The 17441-nt window shown below is 41.4% G+C and overlaps 1 protein-coding gene across 11 annotated transcripts in view; it reads right to left on the bottom strand.

The window, feature by feature from the left end:
- MED14 (mediator complex subunit 14) overlaps positions 1-17441 on the bottom strand; it is a 317032-nt gene that overhangs the window by 174565 nt on the left and 125026 nt on the right. The window lies entirely within an intron of this gene.

The following is a 17441-nucleotide window of genomic DNA, read 5'->3' as shown; positions in this document are numbered from 1 at the left end:
TTTTAACCTTAGCTGTGGTAAAATGCACAGGTATAAAATTTACCATTTTTTTTTAAATGTACCACCTTAACCATTTTAAAGTGTATAGTTCAACCAATTCCACCAACTACTTTCATCTTGCAAAACTGAAACCCTATACCCATTAAATAACAGCTCCCCATTCTCCCCTCCCCTAACTCATAGCAAGCACCAAGCCATTTTCAGCATCTATGAATTGGGCTATTCTAGGTCCCTCATGCAGTTGAAATTATACAGGATTTGTCTTTTTGTGACTGGCTTATATCATTTATCATAATGTCTTCAAGGTTCATCCATGTAGCATGTGTCAGATTTCCTTCCTTTTTAAAGCTGAATAATATCCCAGTGTATGGCTATATCCCATTTTGTTAATCAGTTCACCTATCTACTGACACTTGGGTCCTATGTTTTGGCTTTTGTGAGCAATAAGTGTACAAATGAACAAAATGAACAAGTATACAACTATCTCCCCGAGACCCTGCTTTCCCTTTTTTGGGGTATATACCCAGAAGTGGAATTGTTGGCCATGAGGATTTTTTTAAAAGCAGAAAGAAAGCTTAGATTTCAGCGGGGCTTGAGGATAAAGCTCAACCCAGGGATCGAACCCAGGTCTCCCGCATTGCAGGCGGATTCTTTACCATCTGAGCCGCCAGGGAAGCCCAAAGTTAAACCATGGACTTGCATATTGATTGGGACGGTCTCTCAATTATGACCACCCAAGTTACCAGCGTCCCATGAGCAAAATCACTGCTAGGTCCAGGGACTTTCCTCCTGATTTCAGCTGAAGCTATAAATACTCCTACTTCCGCCACTGCATCACTGCTGGGCCCACCCCCGCACCTTTCCCTTCTTCTTTCTGTCACTGCTGGGAAGCCCCTGCCTCTGCTTCTGGACATCATCCAACTCCTTTTCCTGTCCTGCGCACTGCAGTCCCCCAAGCTGCAGGAAGCCCATTTCTGACTGCAAAGGGAGGAAAGAAGGCAGCTGCGTTTCTGTTCTCCCAAGTTGCAAATTAGAGTGGATTTTCACCAGGAAATAACACTCTCCAATAAATGGTTTCCCGATCATCATTAATACTAGAGTCCCTCTTCCTTATGGGTGTCATGGGCTCCGGTGGCCTGCTTTGGGAACTGAAGTCATTGGTAACGAGCTGAGGAAAATCTGTTCTGAATTCTAAACAGATTCGCCAACAAATTTTTGGAATGACACCAATTTTTAAGTTGTCAGTTCTCGATGAAGCCCTAGGGGGCCAAGTGAAGTTTTCCTTTGCTAAAGGGAATGACTCCAAGGAACAGAGCTTGCTGATGGGTGAAGCAAGACAGGGGATCTTCAGGGGAACTCCAAAGTAATTTCCTGGGAAACAAAATGACATCATGTCTCACCTGCCCAGCTCCCTGAATTCTTTAGAGTACCCACTTTTCTACCAAAAAAAGAGCCTTTTTCTCTCCATAGCCCCACATGTTAAGCATGAATGGCACAACAATAAACTCCAGTGATCTGATCATTTGCCACACAACGTGATTCCTAATTGCTTGAATAATACCACACAATGGAATCATTTCCTCCCCAGTAAAAATGATTTCTCTTTTGCCTGGGTGATAATATCCTGTTGAAATATAATGCTGTTCCAGACAGTGACTACATAATGTCTGGAGTCTTTTTTTCTTCCCCAAATATAACCTTTAAATGCTAAGCATTAGAAAGGAGGCAGTAACAAGTGATAAAACATGTTCCCAAATGAAGAGAAGAATTCTTTGCATTTACGTTGGAATCTTCTAATCACCCAACGTCCTTGGATAAAATGATGAGTCAATAAATTTACAATGCACAGACAGTCTTTGCTCTGTTCCTTTGGAGAAGATCAGTTGTGTGACAAGAATGGAAATGGATTTTTCCATAAAGCTAGGATGCACTATCGCATCTGTATTTGAACAGGCACACATGCCAGGCTGTTAATTTTAATGCCCCGATTTAATCCTCGTTATGTGCATCGCCGGACCCATAAAAGCCGTATTTTCTTTAGAAAGTTATATTGCCAGACATTTCTTGTCCAGTGGCCTATTGTGCCCACAGGTGCGGAGAGCTTCAGGAATACAGAGGAAAGAGATGTGGTCTCTGTTCTCAACGAGTTTAGATGATAGGCAATTCTCAGTATTATAGTTCAGAGTGGAAAGAGTTGAAGATGGGCGAGATGAGAAAAGGAAGGCCCAGAGAGGGGAAACGGCTTTCCCAAGGTTACAGAGTGGACTTGTTTAGGTGAAAACCCAGTGCCCAGAATAGGACCCCCATGCTCCCTGTTCACAACAGTCAAGTGAAGACAGGCTCAGCGCTGTGCTAGATTCGAATGTTTCTGCAGGCAGAAGCGTTCCTGGCTATGTGGCTTTCTCCATGGGATTCCTGGGAGATGCCTTTGCTGGGTTCCTCTGACTGCGGCTCTTTGGATGGGCACAATATACTTCCTCCAACTGCCGCTCCCTTTTTGGCCCCCGACTCTGGGAGGGAGGTGAGAGGCTGGCGGGGGCGGGGGGGTGCTCCACCCAGACTCAATATTGATGCCACCCTCTCTCCAAGAAGTCTTCTTGGGCAAGACTTCAAACTGTTCCAGATTTGACAAATACCACCCTCTGTGACCCTGACCTAGGCATATTTGCATGTCCATGGCTGTTCCTAATAGCCCCAAATCGGAAACGACTCAAATGCCTACTGACTGTAGAATGGACTCTTAAATTGTGGAATATTTACACAGTGTGATGCTTTACAGCAGTGAGAATAAACTATCTCCAACTACATACAACAATATGATGAATCTCATAAACATAATGTTGAGTAAATAAAGCTAGGCGCTAAAGGGCACATACTATATGATTCCATTTATGTAAAGAACAAAAAGAGTCAAAACTAATCTATGCTCGCAGAGATCAGGAAGGTGGTTTTCTTTGGGGGAGGGTGGTAGTGACTAAAATGGGGTAAAAGGGCACTCATAGGAGGCTAGTAATTTAATGATGGTGATTGCAGCCATGAAATTAAAAGACGCTTACTCCTTGGAAGGAAGGTTATGGCCAACCTAGATAGCATATTTAAAAGCAGAGACATTACTTTGCCAACAAAAGTCCGTCTAGTCAAGGCTATGGTTTTTCCAGTGGTCATGTATGGATGTGAGAGTTGGATGGTGAAGAAAGCTGAGTGCCGAAGAATTGATGCTTTTGAACTGTGGTGTTGGAGAAGACTCTTGAGAGTCCCTTGGACTGCAAGGAGATCCAATCAATCCATCCTAAGAGAGATCAATCCTGGGTGTTCATTGGAAGGTCTGATGTTGAAGCTGAAACTCCAATACTTTGGCCACCTCATGCGAAGGGTTGACTCACCGGAAAAGACCCTAATGCTGGGTAGGATTGGGGGCGGGAGGAGAAGGGGACGACAGAGGATGAGATGGTTGGATGGCATAACCGACTCGATGGACATGGGTTTGGGTAAACTCCGGGAGTTGGTGATGGACAGAGAGGCCTGGCGTGCTGCAATTCATGGGGTCGCAAAGAGTCGGACACGACTGAGCGACTGAACTGAACTGAACTGAACTGGATTTAATGTTCTGGTTTCTTTTTTAAAAAATATTATTTTTATTGGAATATAATTGCTTCACAATGTTGTGTTGGTTTCTGCTGTACAATGAAGTGAATCAGCTATATGTATACATATATCCCCTCCCTCTCGGACCTCTCTGCCACAGCCCCACCTTATCTCAGGTCATCACAGAGCACGGAGCAGAGCTCTCTGTGCTTTACAGCAGGTTCCCACTAGCTATCTGCTTTACACATGGTTGTATATATGTCAATCTGGTTTCATGGAGATGTTCAGTTTGTGAAAATTCATCAAGTTATAAACCTATTTGTACACATTGGAACATGGATCTTGTATTTCCATAACGGTTAAAAAAGAAGGCTCCAGCCTGACCCTTTATCCATCATGGCTCCCCTTACACGGGTGTGCCGGCTGACTCCAATGCAGCCCGTTTGTCCCTCAGCTGCAGGCTGTCTTTAACTCAGGCTTCAGTCCAACCATAGGGAACACACTGCAACCTCTTTAAGGGGTCCCCTTAATGCCCCCCTCATGAAGCTGAAAGTTAGAGGGTAGCTCTCCCCTGTCCACATCCCCCGGGGCAGGGAGAGGAGAGGGATACTCGTAGCATGGCAACAGTCTTCCCCAAAGAATCCTGTTCACAAATCCTCCTTCCCTCTCCCTTCTCTTGAAGTCTTTATAATCAAAATTATTGAGGGCATTTGATATTCTTAAAGCATGTCTTTTGTAAAGTCTGCCTCTGTGTGCCTGTCCACAGTCATTTTGGATTATGATGTCTTCCATATCAGTGCATAACAGCACCAGGAAGGTCCCATTTTGATATCATGTTCTGTAGGTAAAAAATAAATCCATCCACAATAATGACTTATTGCAGTCATGCAGTGCCTGAAATTTATAAAGAGAATTCAAATCTATTACTTTGCTTAATTTTCACAGCAACCCTATGAGGTAGATGTCTTCATTACTTTCACGTTACAAGTGACAGTGTATATCTTTTTAAAGCCTTATGCTGGGCATTTCACATAGCTCCTTTGATTTTCACACAAACCATCAGAAGTAGATATTATCCTCCAACGTCCAGAGAGGTAAAACAACCTAACTCCAAAGCAAGTAAGAAATTTGGTGAGGTCACTTGAGGTCACACAGATACTACATGAGGACATTGAGATCCCAGGTTAGGTATTCTGACTCCAGATTTGTTCTGTTTACCCCCATCGAGGGAAGGCCAAGGTGGGAATGTTCTAGAAGTGAGCTTTGGAAGAGACAGGCTTGGGTTTGAATGGCAAGCCTACTATGTGATTTGAGTTAGGTTATTTTACCTTTCTGGACTTCAGATGATACAGTCTACTTCTGATGGTTTCTGTGTAAAATACCTAGCACAAGTCTCTGAAAAGATATTGGTTCCCTTCTCCCTTTGTACAAAGTTCTCCAGTCTAAGAAGAATAGATGCAGAGGGACAATTAACCAAAGAGAGGGATTACTGGATCATATGGTAATTCTATTTTTAGTTTTTTTAGGAACCCCCCATAGTGTTCATTGGAAGGTCTGATGTTGAAGCTGAAGCTCCAATACTTTGGCCACCTCATGCGAAGGGTTGACTCATTGGAAAAGACCCTAATGCTGGGTAGGATTGGGGGTGGGAGGAGAAGGGGACGACAGAGGATGAGATGGTTGGAGGGCATCACTGACTCGATGAACATGGGTTTGGGTAGACTCCGGGAGTTGGTGATGGACAGAGAGGCCTGGCGTGCTGCAATTCATGGGGTCGCAGAGAGTCGGACACGACTGAGCGACTGAACTGAACTGATACTGTTTTCCACAGTGGCTGCACCAATTTACACTTCCACCAACAGTGTATAGGGGTGTTCCCTTTTCTCCACATCCTTAATAGTACTTCTTGTGGTCTTTTTGATGATAGCCATTCTGACAGGCGGGAAGTGATATCTCATTGTGGTTTTGATTTGCATGTTTTTGCTGATTAACAATGTTGAGCATCTTTTCATGTGCCTGTTTGTCATCTGTATATCTTCTTTGAAAAATGTCTATTCAGATTGTCTGCCCCTTTTTTAATCAGGTTGTTTGATTTTTTGATGTTGAGTTGTATGAACTATTTATATTTTTATATAAATTTATATTTATATTTTATATATAATTTATATTTATATATTTTATATTCTGGATATTAATCTCTTTGCAAATTCTTTGCAAATATTTTCATATTCTTTGTAAATATTTTCTCACAGTTGGTAAGTTGTCTTTTTGTTTTGTCGATGGTTTCCTTTGCTGTGCAAAAGCTTTTAAGTTTAACGAGGCCCCATTTGTTTATTTTTGCTTTTGTTTCCTTTGCCTCAGGAGACAGATCTCAAAAAAGGATGCTATGATTTATGTCAAAGAGTGTTCTACCTATGTTTTCTTATTCTGCTCCTGAGTGTCTATCCAAAGAAAATGAAAAAACTAATTTGAAAATATACATGCATCCCAGTGTTTCTGTGCTCAGTCGCTCTATAGTGCCTGACTCTTCTGTGACCCCATGGACTATAGCATGCCAGGCTCCTCCATCCATGGAATTTTCCAGGCAAGAATACTGGAGTGGGTTGCCATTTCCTACTCCAGGGGATCTTTCTGACCCAGGGATCAAACCCACGTCTCCTGTACTGGCAAGCAGATTCTTTACCACTGCCACCTGGGAAGCTCCCATCCGAATGTTTATATTAATAGCAGTATTATTTACAATTGCCAAGATATAGAAAGAACCTAACTGTTGATTGACGGGACTGGATAAAGAATATATGGTGTATATATACAACAGAATATTATTCAGCCATAAAAAAGAATGAAATAATGCCATTTACAGCAACATGGATGGACCTAGAGATTATCATACTAAGCAGAGTAAGTTAGAAAGACAAATAGTATGTGATATATGTGGAATCTAAAAAAATAAAATAAACTAGTGAATATAAGAATAAAAGATTCACAGATATAGAGAACAAAGTAGTACCAGTGGGGAGAGGGAGAGAAAACCAGTCAACAGATTCTCCCCACATTTAGCTCTTTTTAAGCATTTCTAGCACTGTTTTGTGTTTGTGGTAGTTCTGAATAACCAAATATAGCAGACACTGTTGGGTATCTATCCAAATCCATTTCTGCTTCTGGAATCACCTTCTATGGCCATGAACTTAGGGAAAGTACCACCCCCTACTCCAGACAATTGGGGTGATTTCATTCCTTTTGTCTGTAGTGGGTTTAGGCATGGGTATATGATCAAAACTCAGCCAATGAAATCTGAGAGGAAGTCTCCTGGGGAGAATTCTGGGAAAAATTTTTTTTCACTCTTAGAAAGGAAGATAAGACAGGAAACATTTCCTCTTTTTTTGCAATTCCACTCAATGCTATTTTGTGAGGATGTGATGCCTGAAGCTCCTGCAGCCATATTGTGATCATGAGACACAAATGCCAAGTGAAAGTCCAACATGCTAAAGATAGGGAAACAGTAAGAAAAAAAAAACAAAACTGAATCCTTAATAATGTTCTACCACTGAATTAAACAGTTCTGGAACCACCTGCCTGGCATATTCTTTGAGTTAATAAATTCCATTATTTTAAAGCCAATTTTAGCGAAGTATTCTCTCCTTGCAAACAAAAGCATTCTAACCAAAACAACAAACAGTTTAGTACTATATTGTTCTTTGTAATGTGATTAATACTCATTTGTTAGATGATGTGGCCAACAGATATCAACTAGAGGAGCAAGAACAAAGGGCCTTAGGGCAGGAAAAGACAAATGAGGTCCTAGAAATAGAATGAACAGGTGGCAAAAAAGGATGGAAACATGGAGGGAAATTCTCTTCACCAGACTGGAGAAGGAACTAAAAGAAAGCTATAAGGATGCTGTGCTGTGCTTAGTCGCTCAGTCGTGTCCGACTCTTGGCGACCCCACGGACTACAGCCCGCCAGGCTCCTCCGTCCATGGGATTCTCCAGGCAAGAATACTGGAGTGGGTTGCCATCCCCTCCTCCAGGGGATCTTCCCAACCCAGGGATTAAACCCAGGCCTCCTGCATTGCAGGCAGATTCTTTACCATCTGACCCACCAGGGAGACCCAAGAATACTGGAGTGGGTAGTCTATCCCTTCTCCAGGGGATCTTTCTGGCCCAGGAATTGAATCGGGGTCTCTTGCATTGCAGGTGGATTCTTTACCAGCTGAGCTACCAGGGAAGTTCCATGGATGCTACAGCAAAGTAAATTACATGTAATATGTTTCCCTTCACAAGCCAAGTTGAATGTATATTCTATGTATTAGACTTCTGCCACAGCAGAATGTACAATCTCAAACCAGAAAAAAACAAAACCCTGAGCATTAAAGCACAATCAACACTGTTTGTTATATTTAGTATTACTGAAATTATCTGCTTGGTTCTCCTTTCCTTTTTTTCCACCTTAATGAACCAGATAGGTAGGGATGAATAGTTTTTAAAGAGGTTTAGATTTATTGGATGATCACCATGCCACACGCTGCTAGGAGCTCTGTAAATACTGTTTATTTTAATCCCGTGGCAACTGTGGCAGATACCATTAGTTGCCTAGGTAACATCCATTTTGCCCTTCTTCCTGTACTTCTCACGATGCTTGGGTGAGAAGGCAAGGGGGTAGGAGAAGGGATACTCATAGCATAGCAACAGCCCTCTCCAAAGAATTTTCTTCACAAATCCCCCTTCCTTGTATGGCTCTGGTTTGTTCAGGATGATACTGTGCCCAGGTAAAACATATCGCCTTTCTAGACTTCTTTGTTCAGGGAGGCCTGTGACAGAGTATTACACAATTAGAAGTAAGCAAGGTTGCTACTTGGCCATTCAGGGAACCTTTGTTTTTTTAATTTTTCCAAGAAGCATCAAAATATGTATGCAAAGTTTGTATTTGCTGCCTAGCAATGTCCATAGTGAGAGGATGCAATACACAGACCTGTGTTTATTAGAAATAATTGGACTGTTTGGAACTCCATTACCCAAATTTCATGGGCATATGTGTCAGCAGACTTACATATGCAAATTTTACAAGTATTTTTAAATCTGACAATAAATAGGTCAGATCAAATTCTGGCTCAGCCACTAAAGAGAACAGTATGGAAGTTGCTTAAGAAACTAAAAATAGAGTTTCTATATGATCCAGGAATCCCACTCCTGGTCATATATCTGGAAAACTCTAATTTAAAAACATACATGCACCCTAATGTTCACAGCAGTACTATTCACAATGGCCAAAACATGGAAGCAACTTAAGTGTCCATTGACAGATGACTGAATAAAGAAGATGTGGTATACATATACACACAATGGAATTCTACTCAGCCATTAAGAAGAGTGAAATAATGCCATTTGCAGCAACACGGATGGACCTAGAGATTATCATACTAAGCAAAGTAAGTCAGACAGAGAAAGACACATTCATATGATATCACTCATATGTGGAATCCAAAAAAATAGTATAAATAAACTTATTTACGAGTAAGAAATAGACTCACAGACATACAAAACAAACTACGGTTACCAGATGGGGTAGAGGGGGGAGGGGACAAAACTTAGGGAGTTTGGGATTAACATATACACACTACTATATATAAAAGAGAGAAGGACCTACTGTATAGCATATGAAACTACATTCAATATCATGTATTAAACTATAATAGAAAAGAATATGAAAAGAATATATATAAATAACTGAATTACTTTGGTATGCACTACAAACTAACACAACATTGCAAATTAGCTATAATTTAATTAAAAATAATTTTTTAAAAGAAAAAGATTCTATGCACGGGTGACTGGTCAAAATAGCATCCTTGCCCTTCAGAGCCAAGACACAGGGCCAAGCATGGTTTGTGAGACAATTACTCACATATATTTCATTTTATAATGTGGACACTTTATAGTAAACAACCTGAGAGCAAGGACATTTTGGAAATAGTGCCAAAGGGCTGGTATGCCATTTTAGTCATTCACAAATGTAAACTCCTTTAATTAAGCACAACATGGATTTCATATCATTTCCCCAGATGTCAGCTCTTGCTTTTCACTTGATCATAAACTTATTTCAATGGTAATTTAAACATATGAGGGCCTGGTTTCACTTTTTGTAAAAAAATTCATTATTTCCTTGGTTTTTCAAATTGAGATATAACTGACATATAACATTATATTATCTTCAGGTGTACAAGGAAAGCTTTTTAAAGGGAAGCCAACTCAGCTAGCTTTTCTCTTTGGCTTTTTGCCTTTTCTCCTTCACCATTCTTCCTAAAATATGGATGTGATCATCAGAGATGAAACAACCACCTAAGAAGCATGAAGACAAAAAGCCAAGCATGTTCACACCCAAAGCAAGGAGGAGTCTGGGTGCCCATGGCAGTATGGAGATACTGTACTAATTCTGGACTGCCTTCTCCTAAACTTCTTCATTATGGGAGAGAAATATACTCCTGTTTGGTTGAACCTCTGGGGTCAAGTTTCTATCCCATGTAGCTAAATACATGGTAACTGATACAGTTGTATGCTGAAGTTAACCTTTTCGAAAATTGTGAAATTTACCATGCATAGAACGATTGAAATGTGCATATATAGGATTTAGAAATAAAGTAAAAGAAATTTCCCCCTGCTTCCTCCTGGAACCTGCTCTACTCTCCTCCCTGAGAGGAGACAACCACTCAGACTTCTTGTGGTGGTCTTTTTCCAAGGTTGTTGTTATTCCCTTTAAAACATTAGTCTCTTGTTCTATTTTTTTAGAGTAATGAGTTCTGTCCCCCGAAGTCCATTATGACAATAAATAAGACTTTTTTTTCAGGTATAGAAAAAAAAGCAAAATAGCAATTTGATATTGTTATAGATTATATCCCATATAAAATTATTACACAATATTAGCTATTTTCCCTGTTCTGTACATTACTACCTTGTAACATATACTTTATACCTACTGGTTTGTACCTCTCAATCCCACTCTCCCATTTAGCTATGAGCTCAGCTGGTAAAAAATCTGCCTGCAATGCAGGAGACCCCAGTTCGATTCCTGGGTCAGGAAAATCCCCTGGAGAAGGGACAGGCTACCCACTCCAGTATTCTTGGGCTTCCCTGGTAGCTCAGACAGTGAAGTCTCCTCCTGCAATGTGGGAGACCTGGATTTGATTCCTGGGTAGGGAAGATCACCTGGAGGAGGGCATGGCAACCCACTCCAGTATTCTTGCTTGGAGAATCCCATAGACAGAGGAGCCTGGCAGGCTATAGTCCACAGGGTGGCAAAGAGTCGGACAAAACTGAGCAACTAAGCACAGCATAGCACTACCCCTTTAACCTCTGATAACCACCGGCCTATTCTCTGAATCTGTGAGTCTGTTTCTGCTTTGAATAAACAGGTTGTTGGTTTTTTGGGGTTTTTTTACAAAGCAAAACTCTATAGGGACAAAAGTTTGGGAAAGAAGGCAATAGCAAAATTTTAGAAGCAAGAAAGCAGATGGACAAGTACTTACTGATTCAACAGACCGGAAGAGGCTGACTCCTAAGTTTCTAAAGGAGGCTAGGGAAACCAAGAAGCAAGCTCATTTCTGCTGTGAAACTCCAGAAAGATCTGAGATTTGAAGGAAACCCATACCTCTGAAAGTGGGTTGTAAGTCGGACTAGAAAACAAAAGGTTTCATTGAATGTGTCTGTATCAGTCAGGCCCTAGTCAGGAGACAGAAACACCAAGTATTTGAACAGGGGCTTCCCTGGTGGCTCAAATGGTAAAGAATCTGCCTGCAATGCGGGAAACCTGGGGTTCGATCCCTGGGTCAGGAAGATTCCCTGGAGAAGGGAATGGCAACCCACTCCAGTATTCTTGCCTGGAGAATTCTATGAACAGAGGAGCCTGGAAGGCTACAGTCTGTGGAGTCGGACACAACTGAGCAACTAACACTTTCACTTTCTTTCATTTGAACAGAAGGAATTTAATATAAAGAATTGTTAACTAGTCATAAAGTTATAAACTAGGTAGCTAAAAGGGTAAAAAGAGAACTCTAAGGGATTATGGGAGCAGTAACTACAGGAAGCAGCTAACATTCCCAGGGCTGGAGGGAAAAAAGGAAAAAGGATGACACTATTAGAGTCTAGAAGCTTGGAGGAGGGGCTCATAGGACTGTGACCCAGACCCCTAAGAAGGGGTTGGTGCTCAGCTGATGGTGGTGACTCTGGTGTGGGGCCGTGATGAGGCTGGTTCTGTGAGTGCTGGAAAAATTGCAAACTGACTTCCTGTTGCTGGAGAACTGCTGCTGAAGTGAAGAAGCAGTGCTGGGTGCTGCTCACAGCCGTAGGAAGACAACTGGAAGTAGCTTGTTCCTTCTTTATCCCCCAGCCTTCTAGTTTCCCTCTGTTGCCCTCTACGGGAAGAGCCTAAGAAGGAACAGCTGGCAAAATGACCATGGTTTGCAGAGTTTCAACCCCAGCATTGCAAAGCTGAGTACAGAAGGGTTGGGCTTAGAGCTAGGAGACAATAACATAGTAACCGGCAGTGCTGGTATTAGATGCAAATTTAAACCCAGATCTTCAACCTCAGCAAAGGAACTGCAGCTCTCTCCATTCCGGCTGAATACTGAAGTATATTCTCTGGAGGGTAGAGGGTCTCTGGACTGGGGGATGTTAAGCACTGTTGAGAGTGGGATCTACTGAACATCAGGACCTCTTCTCACTCTTCTCCCAAAGGATTTCCCCCAAAAGTCAGATAGATACATATTATCCAGTCAGGAGATTGGAAGCTTCTTCTCTGAAAATCTGACAGCCTAAGACAAAAGACCTAACTATCCTGATATCTAGATTACAGTGAAATTTATAATCAATAAGCCCAACCAAGTTCTCATCCAGTCAGGTTTTTAGGTTATTAATCTTAAACATGAGAGGACAGCCTAGGACTACCAGACATCTCAGGAAACTCTCTAAGGTGCAAGACAGAGGCCAAAACATTGAGGAGAAAAAAGAACTTGGAGGAAACAGATACTATGCTGAGAGATACCATCTTTGGCATCTAATATTTTCTGAAAATTAGAGAAGATGTTGTTGTTTAGTCGCTAACTTGGTTCAACTCTTTTGTGACCCCATGGATTGTGTAGCCTGCCAGGCTCCTCTGTCCATGGGATTCTCCAGGCAAAAATACTGGAGTGGGTTGCCATTTTCTTCTCCAGGGGATCTTCCTGACCTAGGGATCAAACCCGCATCTCCTGCATTGGCTGGCAGATCCTTTACCACTTAGCTACCAGAGAAGAAAATGTGACCAAATAAAAAGAAAACATTCAGAGAACAGGAATGAACCCTTAGAAATCAAAAATAGGATAGCAGAAATGAAAAACTCAACAGGAGGACTAGAAGTGAAAGCTGAGGAAATCTCCCAGAATGTGGAGCAAAAAGACAAATGAAAGATAGGAAATAAATGATTTTTAAACATCATTAGGTCAGTCAAGAAGTACAACATGTGAAAAATATGAGTTCCAGGGTGAGAACACATGGAAAATGAAGAGTAGAAATCAACCAAGAAATAATTTAAGAAAATTTCTCTGAGTTAAAGGATCTGTTTCTATGTTGAAAGGGTTCACTGTGTATGAGTTGAGAAAAAAAAGAACTCAACTATACCACATGGGTGGTATGGCACATAACCATGAAATTTTAGAACACAGGAGACAAAGAAAATATTCTATGAGCTGCAGGGGAAAAATTATTCACACCAGACTGGGGTCAACCTCAGGAAACTGTTAGAGACTTCAGCCTACTGCCCAGGTACTCTGGCAATAATTATATGCAACTATAATAAATATCTATCATGTGTTAATAATGATAAAGACCAAAGACTTTACATATGTCATTGCTTTTAATTTTATAACCATCCAGCAAATGAGGTAATCCTATTTCCATTTTAAACTTGACTTGAATAACTATCCAAGGAGTTATTCGACTTGAATAAGTTCCCACAGCTATTAAGAGTTAATAACAATAGCTAACACATATTTATTGCTTACTGTGTGCCGGACTCCATGCTGTAACAGACACTGCGGATTGCCTGGCCAACAGCCATCCCACCCCTCCTGTACCTGCTAACAGAATCCTTATTTTGTTCAGGTATCTCTTCCTCAGGAAAAGGGACCTTATCTCCAGCATGATTGTGTAAGTCAGTCAGAGTGATCCTATTCCCCTTATGTCAGTGATAGATTGAATTAAAGGCAGGCTATGACCCAGCTCTGGCCAAAGATGTGGGAAGGAAAGTCAGCGAGCAATTTCTGGGAAAGGTTTTTTCATCTTTAAAAAGACACAAAAGGAAGAGATGATTCTCTTCTGATGCTGCATATGGGATTGTCTGGAGGAAACAGCAGTATATATGGCAGCCATTTTATGACCATGTGGGGAGACACCCTAGGAAAGCCTGAAAGTTGATGTCGGAAGAGCACAAAGCTTGAAAGAACTTAGCCAATCCTGAAACTTCTCAACAGCAACATTTGGAACCTAGAACACAATGGAAACTTCAAAATACCAAGGAAAATTAATTTCAACCTATAATTCTATACCTGCAAAGCAATCAATTAATGTGGGAATAAATTAAAGACCTTTTCAGACATGCAAAGTCACAAAAAGCTTACCTCCCATGCACCCAATTCTCAGGCTACTGGAACTGCTTCATTAAAAAAAGAGAGTGACACAGGGACCAGGAAATAGGGGATACAACTCAAGAGAGGGGCAACAGGAGCTCCCAGGATGATACTGAAAGGAAACACCAGGACAGCAGCTAAGCCCCAGGAGTAGAAGACAATAAACACGTTCTAGATTAGGGTGAGTCAAATATCTCCAGGAAAGAGTTTTTCAAGAAGATGAAACTGATGGAATACTTGACGAATTTAAACATATTGAAAGGAGATGTAGACAATAAAGGAAGATTGAAGAGATGAATTCATCGTAAGTATGTAGGGAATGACACAAGTGAGAAAACCAGACAGCTATTAGCTCCAGGAAGAAAAAGTTGAGCCAGCAAGGAAAAGTCATCATAGGGTACTACACAGCTTAGCCATGAATGATATTTACATATTATAATAATGTAAAGAATGAATATTGGGTCAGCCAAATTGTGGTATATCTATATTGAGAGGCTTGAAGGTAGAAAGTGTAGCTGTACAGTAAGCAAGGAGAGGGGAGTTCGTGAAAGAGCAAAAATATTTTTCAAATGAAAACATCAGTAGATAATGCCTACACTGCACAAAGCAAGAGCTGCCACCATAAGCATGTTATTTAGTGCTATGAAGGGAAATACCAAAAGAAAGAGTTATGAGAGAACCAAATGGCTGCCTTTGGGGAGTGAAACATGGAGGTGACGGTGAGTAAATGACTGTTCGTTTTTCATCATTAGCCTTGTAGGATGGATTGACTGTTTAGGAATCTGAATAACTTTAATAAAAATAAAAACTAGATTTAAAACTAAGAACCTCTCCCCCAATTTTTTCAAGAAGCCAATTATTAACTCCAAGGCAAATAAGAGTTATTCAAGAAAAGAATACAAAATGTGCTCAGCTGTGAATATTAATTACATAATGTGCCAACTATGTTCTCCTCGCCTTCCAGATCCATCTACCCTTCTCCACCTGCTCTGTGCCCAGCAGGCAGACTTCTGTCAACTCCACCAACAGGCTCCCTCTGGCTTCCAGGAGGGTTTTTCCCCTAGAGAGCCCCAGCAAGACAGCAGGGGGAGGCAGGGGGACCGGTTGAGGATGTGTCACACCTGGCTGTCTTTCTAGCATGGTCATCTCCAGCTGGCTGCATGCTTTCACAATGGCTACAACTGTTATCAGGCAGCTCCCTCTATCTAGTCCTCACTCCCCAGGTTCTTTGGGGCCTAGGAGTGGTCATGGAACCCCCCGCCCCAGTTTTACCAGCCATATCCCTAGTGGTTTCCCTATACCACGCCTGTGCATGCATGCTAAGTCGCTTCAGTTATGTCCGACTCTTTGCGACCCTATGGACTATAACCTGCCAGGTTCCTCTGTCCATGGGATTCTCCAGGCAAGAATACTGGAGTGGGTTGCCATGCCCTCCTCCAGGGGGTCTTTCTGACTCAGGGATCTAACCCAGGTCTCTTACATCTCCTGCATTAGCAGGCAGGTTCTTTACCACTAGAGCCATCTGGGAAGTCCCATACCATGCCTGGAAGTCCCATACCATGCCTGGGAAGTCCCACACCATGCCTACACTTTTACAAATAGTCCCTTATTAAAGGAAAAGGTGGAGGGGGGATAAATTAGGAGTTTGAGACTAACATACGCACACTACTATATATAAAATAGATAACTGACAAGGACCTACTGTACAGAAAACTATATTCAACATTTTGTAATAACTCATAAGGTAAAAGAATCTGAAATCTGATTCTTTAACTGAAACACTTTGCTGTACATCTGAAATGAACATAATATTATAAATCAACTATACTTCAATTAAAAAAAACATGTGTCTAACAAAAAATAAAATATATAAATAAGAAAAAAATTTAATGGCACTTTATTAAACTTTTTTCAAATGACCCAATTTTGAGTGTGCCATCTGTTTCTTCTTAGAAGCCTAATACATACAACCATAGTAATATAAGCAATGAATATTGACTTCATTTTTTAAAAGTTCATGATATATTGGGAGGTAAGGAGGGGATCCCCTTCAAGGATCACTGCCTTGTCATGGCGAAGGGGCTTGCCTAACCTAATGAAGCTATGAGCCATGCTGTGCAGGGCCACCCAAGATGAACGGGTCATAGCAGAGTTGTTGTTCAGTAGCTCAGTCGTGTCCGACTCTTTGTGACCCCATGGACTGCAGCACGCCAGGCCTCCCTGTCCTTCGCCATCTTCCAGAGCTCACTCAAACTCATGGCTATGAACCATGTTGTGCAGGGCCATCCAAGACGGATGGGTCATAGCCGAGAGTTCTGACAAAACGTGATCCACTGGAGGAGGGAATGGCAAACCACCCCAGTACACTTGCCGTGAGAATCTCATGAACTGTATAAAAGGCCAAAAAGTTATGACACCAAAAGATAAGTCCCCTAGGTCTGAAAGTGTGCAATATGCTGCTGGGGAAGAGCAGAGGAGAATTACCAATAGCCCCAGAATGAATGAAGTGGCTGGGCCAAAGCAGGCACAACACTCTGTTGTGGATGTGTCTGGTGATGAAAGTAAAATCCAATACTGCAAAGAACAGTATTATATAGGAACCTGGAATGTTAGGTCCATGAATCAAGGAAAATTGGATGTGGTCAAGCAGAAAATGGTAAGAATAAACATCAACAACCTAGGAATCAGCAAACTAAAATGGACGGGAATGAGTGAATTTAACTCAGATGACTATTACCATCTACTACAGTGGGAAAGAATCCCATGGAAGAAATGGAGTAGACCTCATAATCAACAAAAGAGTCTGAAATACAGTACTTGGATGCAACCTCAAAAATGACAGAATGATCTCAGTTCGTTTCCAAGGCAAGCCATTCAAGTCTATGCCCCTACCACCAATGCCAAAGAAGCTGAAGTTGATCAGTTCCATGAAGACCTAGAAGATCTTCTGGAAGTAACACCTAAAAAAGATGTTCTATTCATCATTGGGGATTGGAATGCAAAAGTAGGAAGTCAAGAGATACCTGGAGTAACAGGCAAGTATAGCCTTGGAGAACAAAATGAAGCAGGGCAAAGACTAACTGAATTCTGCCAAGAGAATGCATTAGTCACAGCAAATACCCTTTTTCAACAACACAAGAGACGACTTTACACATGGACATCAACAAATGGTCAATACCGAAATCAAACTGATTACATT

The sequence above is a fragment of the Giraffa tippelskirchi genome, chromosome X (assembly GCF_054371585.1).
Source record: "Giraffa tippelskirchi isolate mGirTip1 chromosome X, T2T-mGirTip1v1.2.pri, whole genome shotgun sequence".
Taxonomy (NCBI): domain Eukaryota; kingdom Metazoa; phylum Chordata; class Mammalia; order Artiodactyla; family Giraffidae; genus Giraffa; species Giraffa tippelskirchi.
This window is presented reverse-complemented; position numbering and strand designations above follow the sequence as displayed.